Raw genomic sequence first — 8734 nt, forward strand, 5'->3', positions numbered from 1 at the left:
TCGTTAGGGAAATTCCAACTGGGGACAGCTTCTGGTTTGTCCCTATGATGATAAACTCGTATGCACAGATCATATCACCTTGCGGAATAGGAGAGGAACTTGGAGGCATGATCATTCCTTTTCTTCCTATTTTCTGGTTTCTCTAAACTCAGAAACGTGGGTGGTTCTGCACATCTATGGTTCTAATCTCAATTTATGCTGAAATTTATTCATGTAATTTCCATTGAACTAGAGGAAAACATTTTGAGCTGCCCGGGGAGTGGGTTGTTTTGCCTTTGCTGCCAGAAACATTTGAATTTAACTTCTGATGATTTTTCTTTTTTTTTTTTAAATTTTTCAATTGACAGCTAATTAACAAAGGTTGGTAGAAGCTCTACACATTTGTCTCAATGGAACTCCCACAACTCTTCAAGCAAACCTGGAGAGCTCAACAAAAGTTATATTTACAGGCACAAAGCCCCATCGTCTGCACAAAGATTAAGTGCTGGAGAATGTGATGCAGTGAGATGCATCCTACAGTTGCTTCAGTGAGATGTCCTCTCGCAGCATGGCAGCTGTGCCCATTCCCTGTGCCTTTGCCTGCCCATCAATCCCACCCCTTCTGTGCCCCTGCAGTCCAGCCTGGCATCCTGTGCTGCGGTGTTTGCTTTGTGTGCAGAGGTATGTTACAGGATTTAGCTCTGTAGTTTATTCACCTCCCATTGTTCTTCCCACATACAGTGGAATAATTACATCCTAGCACAAAAAAAGGATCAGAACCTGAGCTTTTGTCTTTATCTCTTCCTGTCTCCCTGATTGTTCTCTTCCTATTCAGTTGTAGTTGAAACAGTTTTCCTTTAAAAACCTCTCCATCTCATTCCCTTTTTTTTTTTTTTTTTTTTTTAATACATTATTTAAAATAATACCCCAAAACAGTTGTGGGTTTTGGGTTTTTTTTGTTCTTTTGTTTTGTTTTTTCCTCCTAGAAAGATTCCAGATTTGAAAGCGAAGTCCATTTGAGGAAAGGAAATAAAAAAACCCTCAGGTATTTGAAATTCCTGTTCAGATCTGTCTTTGGTGCCCAAAGTGCTTTCCTAAGTGTCAGGGCATTTATCCCTGAGGTAGCAATTAAAAATGGAAACTTTAAGTGGAATGAAACAGTTCCCAGTGAAAATACGACTCTTTTCCTTGACTAATTCCCCATATTATTGGAAAAGTAATTTCTCAAACACTATTATTGGGGATTTTTTTTTTAACACTGGCGGTATAGCTTTTTGCTAAATTCACCACAGTATTGCTCATTCAACATTTATTGGGATTTTTGTCTCTAAGAAACACTTCTCTTTCATTGTCAAACTTCTAGTCATTCCAATGAATGACTAGGGGAATATTTTTCTGAGTCTTGTGCAAAGCAGTATGCAAGCTTCTCTGAAAAAAACCCCCACCTATCCAGCAGATGAACTGAAAACAACTTCTGATCCTCCCAGTCCCTTTATAATCAGAAGAAACAGAGTCAATTATTCACCCAGAAGAAACCCAGGATTTTCTTTGGGTTTATGGCAATCTATGTTAAGAAATGGCATTGACACAGGCTCTAGAGGAGGTAGCACTAAATGAGGCAGAGATTTAAGTTAGCATCTTGAATGACACAAAGTAAAGCATAAGCATACTCTGTGTGTGTTGTGCTTAGGTCATTAACCTCTCGGTGATCCTGTTAGTAACATTCTTGTTAAGGAGTACCAGAAAACCTGGTAGACTCTGCTGGGATTAACCCAGCTGGAGCTGTCAGATGGTGTGCACTGTGTACTGTAGAGAACAGGCAGCCTAAACCCAGTGTGCAGATTGGTTATTTCCCAGAGAAGCTCCAGGGTATTTGAGGTCTAAAGACTATCAGTCTGTCATTCCTCCTCAGCATTTAAAGTACTTCTTCTTTAGGCTTAGTTTAAAATGCTCAGGACAGATTTTTTTTTAATGAAGAACACTGCAGTCTGAGCTTTGTTTTCTTTTCATAACTTTTCATTCTTTAGATTTTATATGCACTAAACAGAAATATCTTCTAATTGGCTTTGAGCAGAGATAAATCTTTAGTGCAGTATACTTAGGCTTGCATTCAGTCGAGAGGGTTAAATAAAAAGTCATCAGCATTTATAATTTCACTATTTCTCTAAACCTGAAGCAAGCCTTTCAGGGGTTTCAGAGTTGTTTGGTGAAAGCTGAGAGAGAGTCTGTGTTCTCTGGGTCTGCAAACATCTTTATTTTCTGAAACAGAAATATCAAAAGAATGTGTCTCTCCTTACATGAATTCTGACCTGTCTGAAATCAGCAGTCTGAAATTCAACAACTGGACAGCTTGTGATTCAACCTGTATTCACACGTATTTCTCTGCTTTTCAGGGAGAAAAGGAGGCTGTCTGAGGCTTGATGACTATCCCTAGTTTTACATGTTTTTCTGAAAAGAAACCTTTGAAATTCAGCAGCTGCTATTTGGGATATGGTAGAGACTCCTGCTCTGTAAAATGTGATGCCACACATTCAGGATTAAAAACCTTCTTAGATTTCAAATGCCAGAAACTTAGAAATTCTGGGAGGGAAAAAGGAAATCTGGGTGGAAGTATCTTTCACATCCTTAATTGCATCCCTTGTAAAGATCTCTTCTTATAATACAGGGCATATGAGAATTAGCATAAAGAGGCAAACTACAAGTGAAAAGTCAATGGAGTTGTGTTAAAGAGGCATATAAGTTTTCTTTATACGCAGTTGGAAAGTCCTTTCTGAAGCATTTATTGCAGAGCTGTAAAAAATAATCCATAAAGGAAAGCAGTTTTGCCATGAAAACAATGTCTTAAAAGCTGTTTTCCACTTTACAGTGCATTGCTTGTCTTTTGTCATGATAAAAACATTCAGCATATTTCAGGGTCCATACTTATTTATCCCTTCTACGCAAGAAATGCCAATAATCCTCCAAATCAGACGGAAATACTGGCAGCATTGTTCTTGAGGGGACTGCACATTTCAATAAAGAATAATTCCAGGTATCTCATTGTAAAGAGAAAATGGTATCTGAATCCCTGCAAACAACCAGAGGCAAGTTTTTTATAGTCACCAGTGTCAAAACGCACACACAGATGCATGCACACCACCAGCTTCCTAGATTTTTGACTATTAATTACAATTAAAGCCACTCTTTTTTTTTGTTGGGTTTTTTTTTTTTTCCCAAACAGATGGGAAAAATCAAAATGTTAAGTAATTTCATTTTCACCACAGGGCTCTTTCAAAGGCAGCCAAATTTTCAGCTGGGTTTTTCTCCTTGTGTTTAGTCCCTATAGCTCTAAAGGCATGAAAAAGGAGTTACATGCAACTCCCTTTAGCATGCCCTGCTTACTTTCTCTACTGCTAAGTTAGCAAACTTTAATCAAAGTAGGTTAATGATTCTGAAGCACAGCAGGCTCCAAAACCAAAGCTTGATTTTTAAATTATTTTTATTTTTTTTAAAGCTGTTAGCACCCATTTTTTTCAAGTACCTATCCTATCTGTTTACCTACAACAGAACATTGTAAAATGAAAGTCTCAAAGACATAGACACTATTTTTAGAATCCAGAGGGGTTGCTTTAAAGATAATCAACCATCTTGGTTTTCTGCGGTGACAGTTGTGATTTGTTGTGATCTTACTGCTAAATAAGGCTTTGCTTGTTGTGAAAATTTGCATGGGGAGTCATCCAAGAAAAACAGGAGGCAGTGGGACTTGCATCAGAAGGCAGGTGTATTTTTGGGTAATTCTCCTTCATCATCTCCCCCTCACCATTACACTTGCCTAAACTTTTCTGAAGACTTTAGACCTGGGCTTGGGATCAGGACTCTGCCATGATGAGGATGAAGCCAGGCATGGGGCTCTGTGTGACACAGAAAGGAGGAGGCAGTCAGAGTGTGTATGTGTCTATATATATACATCCCTTTTTCTTCTTCTTTGAAGTTTGAGAAATTTAATGGCCTTCTTCCTTTCTCTGTGTAAAAGAAACTAAATGTAGGGAGGTTGTGCTGGTGCCAAGGGTGTGTTGTCTGTTCATTGGTGTTAAATTTGTTGCATGTGCTTTGCATTACAAACACAGGTGTCCTGGGAAAGCCTTTGTGGTGTTTAGGATTCTTTAGGAAGTACATATGGAAACTAATAAGTGGATTTGGGGAGGACAGGACTGTGTGTCACACTTATCTTTAAGAAGTGAACTCATTAGTCATAAAAGGGAGGAAGTAATAAGTGCAAAGTGTTCACTGCAGTGTGTCAGGAGCTTGAAGCTGAAAACTATAAATGCAATGGAGGAATAAATAGATTAGATGTTCCCCTAATATATGATTTTACGTATAAATTGGGATGGGGGCTGGGGGAGAAGGGAGTTTAAATGGCTTAAGTTTCTCTGAGTTATTTGGCTGACATTGATCAGTTCTTCTGTGTCACTGTAGTAAAGAGTCACAGGAGGTTTCCTCATCTGGTATCAGAAGAGACTTGATGCATCACATTTTAATATCTCTGTGCTTATCAAATATGTTACAACTTGGGTACTTCTCCTGATAACCCCCTAGAAAGCAGAGGAAGTGGATTCAAAGGCAGGAGCAGAGGTAAAAGCAGCAGTGCTAAAAAAGCATTCTGTATAAACTGTTTTACAACTTAAGAGTTATGCAAAGCTGTATCTTACCTTGGCTTCATGCCCTCAAACTGCATGTTCATAAAGCACTGCAGCCCTGCTTTGACTCATTTTAGAGTATACTTCAGCTTTGAGGAAAATAAAGTAGTTGTTAAAATGCTTCTGCAACTTGGTCTTGTCCCTTCAGCCTGTGGACAAATGGACCCATGAGACTGCCCCCCATGTATGTAGGATGAGAAGGCTTGGGGGCTTATTTCCTTGGTGGTGTTTGTACTATGAAGGAAGTGCACTTACTGTTTGCAGTTATGATGATGTAACAGTTCACTCATGTTCCCTGCTACCTGTGATGCAGTAATCCAGGTGATTGCATGTAGATGATATTATACTACCTTATGAAATTGCTGCACTGTCTGATGCATAGTCTAATCCTAAGGAGCAATAGTTGTATCATAACAACTGCATCTTCATCTTAAAAGGGGTGCTTGTGAAAGGTGAGATTGCCAGCTTCTAGAAAAGTAAAAATGGGATCTAAATCATGATTCCAGTGAAGAACAATGAGTAACTGATCTTCCACACACTCTGTAGCTTGTGGTGTCTTAATTTTGAGTGCCTAAATCCGAACTCATTCAATGGTTAGTAGTTTTACACATACATTTGTAGTTTTACACATACATTTGTAGTTTTACACATACAAAAAAAAATCTTTCTAGAGAATCCAGCTGGTGCAGAACACTGAAGCTCTTGCAGCATGCAGGCAACAAACCATGCTCAGTCCAATGATCTTCAGCCATTCCTCTAACACACCCTTGAGACATTGTCCTGCTCACTGTCCTCATGGGTCTGCAGGTGGGAGCCTCCCATAGCACTTCTGTGCTTTTACATCTGGTCTCAGATGGATTTCACACTGCACAAGGAGGAGGGAAAATGGAAAGCTAATGAGGCTCTCAAAAGCAAACTGTTTTTTATCTCTAAAGGGCTTGATCCTCATTGCACTGACATGTTTCTTGCAGTGCAAAGGAGAAACTTACCTGTGAATTATAGCAATTTATGCACATTTAGAGAGCTTTATGGTTCTGTAAGTCAATGTACAGAAAGTACGTGTTAGCAGCCTAAATAGAAGAGATGAGAAAAAGGATATATTTTATGTTATTCTCTCTCTGTCTCTTTCAGATACAGTTCACAGTCCAGCCAAATGTTTTTCTTGGTGTTGTTCCTGTAAGGGACTCCTACTACAGCAGCAGCCTATTAGCAGGGTCTTTTTATTATTATTATTATTTTGAGGGTGTTTGTGTGCACTGAGATAATGCCACTCTATAAATAGAATGCTTTTTGCTTTGTTTTAAAAATAGTTTTCTGCTTTTAATGAAATATTTTTTTAATAGTTTGTTCTTTCAAAGGGAGAAAATGCAGCTGCTACTGAAATCTGATTAATGCTTGCTCTTTCATGATAACTGTAATTAAATTCAGCTAATTCTCCATTGCAATATTTATGGAAAACAAGAACCAGTAGCTGTGTAACAGCACAGGAAATAACTAGAGTAGGGCAGGGGCCTGGTGTAGCCCACAGGGAGCCCAGAGCTTTCTCTTTGCACCATACTGGGTGATGTGGAGCCCAGCACATGCACACCCTACCTCGTAACATCATCTTCTTGCCTCCGTTTCTTTTCTTCTGCTAGGAAGGATGTGTCAGAAGAGAAAAGCAGTCCTGGGGCTGTACTACAGAAGGGTTGCTTCAAACTGTGCCTCAGCCTTTACTGCTGTGGAGATGCCCCTCTGTCTGGGCAACCAGCAAGGGGTTTTACAGCTACCATTGCCTGCCTGCAGTTTAAGGGAAGAATGGAGAAGCATTGTTTCCCTGGAAATTCCTCTTTGGTGACAGCTTCTGAAATACTCAAGTTCTGACAAATGGATGTGGTGGCAGCTCGTGGATATATTTATGGGTATGGCAATGTCACTGCTCTCAGCTCATCAGAGATAGGAAGCAGTAACAAGAATGTCTCCAAAGCTGTTCCTTTTTTCTATGTGACTGTGCTCATCCAGAGTGATCATAGGAAATCCTGCAACCAGCTTTCCAAATCATTATACAACCCTCCCTGTTTTCCTCCTCAGTAGGCAACTGCTCTGTTAAAACCAAGTTTTCTCTTTACCCCCAAAAACGTGGCATGTTCTGCACCATGGGAGGCAAGTAATCCTCCACAGCTAATGTGGCCAGAGGAAGGAACATAGCCTATGAGAGGCTAACTGCAGGTGAATTGTGAAAAATGTTTGTATACCACAACTGATTCAGCTTGGTTTTACTAACATATTTTTGGGATGAACATCAAGTAACATGTAGAAACACTGTTTATCTCGAGCACAAAGACAAAGTCTCTTTTTCAGAGAACAAATATCACAAATAGATTATTGGGGCAGGAAAACAGAGCATTAACGTTGCAACACCCATGGGGTAAATTTAAGCATTAGAGCCTATGCTGAACTCCAGGGTGTAATTTGTGAGCAATGCTTTGGCCTGCTCTCATACAAAATAAAATACACGTTTTGTCTGTAATATGAATGATGGATGTATGTCTGGCTTTTAAATAAAAGATCACATATTTTGGGTCATATGCCAGAAAGCTGCCTATTCTAGAATGTCATCCAGAATGGGTGAATAAGTACACAGAGGAACATGTTTTGGTTACATATTAGGTGAAAATCATGTCATTCAGCAGGAGAGATGCCAAGGCACGTGATGCTTGAGCGGTCTGAAAAGTGTGAGCATCTTGTACAGTCACTGTCTTACAGCAACCAATTCTTTCTCGGTGTTTTATTTAAGAAGGTTCAGAGGTTCAAATGTAAATTCAGCCTTGGGACACCTTGGTTAGATTTCAACCTTGCAGTAGATTTGTGGGTACCAGTTACCCTGGTGTAATGTGGAGATTAAAGCAAGTCTATTAAAAATGTTTCACTAGGCTACTTCCTCATCCAGACAAAAACATCCTTTCTAAAGGAGAAAAAAACCAACCTCCATCACCAAAGATTTTTTATAAGCCTGACAGGTTTAGAATAGATGATTTCAGTTTTTAGTTTCAGTACTAGATGCTTTTTTTTCAGTGCCCTACTTTCTCAGGTTTTTTTATAAAATTATCATGTGAGGCTAAAAAAGAAGAGCTTTCTTGTCTTCCTCAAGTTTATTTAGAGCATTTCATTGAGTAATGCCTTTTGTCAAAAGTGACAGTGAAGGACTTGTTTGGTAATAGAGATCAATGGAGATGAAAGTGGCATTTCAGAGCAGCATTTTGAAACTAATACATTGTTATTTATCTGGCCGCAGCACCTAGGAACAGTGGCTTGCAGCATCATGACTGTAATTGCTGTCTCTGCCCTCCTCCTCCTAAAGCACACATTTCCTTTTTCTGTCACTCCTCTCCATACCAGTATTTTTCAAATTTCTTCTTAGTTTTCTAGAAAACTCTTTTTCAGTCTCTGGCTCTGTGAATTTTTATCAACAGACTTTTCTCGCTTTTGGTGGGGTTAAGCTCCCGTTGGCCAAAATGGGGCTTTCTCAACAGCCAAATATTGACTTGCTTCCCCTGGGTATCTGAACCCTTTGGGTTTGCAGGGACAGAGCCTTTAGAGCTGGGGAGGTCCACAGGCATGTAGGGTGTCACTTCCTTTTATCCATAGCAAGAAAAGTGTGGTGTTGGCACTGAGCAAATTATGGAAGTGTGATTTCATGCTCCATCTCTCTGTACAAATTCAAATGCTTTAAAGATACTTGTGAAAAGTGCTAAAGTGATAGACAGGGAAGAACTTAAGGTCTCTTTTCACTTTGAGAAGGTCTCTTTACACTTTGAGAGAAGGTGAAGCAGAAGCTAATTGTCATCCTACATTATATACTGAAGCAATCAACTTTGAGTATAAAGTTCAATTCCCAAAAATGTTTAGTATTTTATCTGTATCTTTTTGCTAAGAAATCCAGAAAAGGTGGTGGCTTTCAACTCTGTGGTGATCTGAGCTCACCATATACTCAAATAAGTTTCAAAGCAGCTGCCAAAATAAAGCACTATCCATGTTGATTGGATTTGAGTAAATATTTACTACCTTGTATCCAATTACTCCTCTCTCTTCGAATGTAA

Source organism: Calypte anna, chromosome 6 (genome assembly GCF_003957555.1).
Source record: "Calypte anna isolate BGI_N300 chromosome 6, bCalAnn1_v1.p, whole genome shotgun sequence".
Taxonomy (NCBI): Eukaryota; Metazoa; Chordata; class Aves; order Apodiformes; family Trochilidae; genus Calypte; species Calypte anna.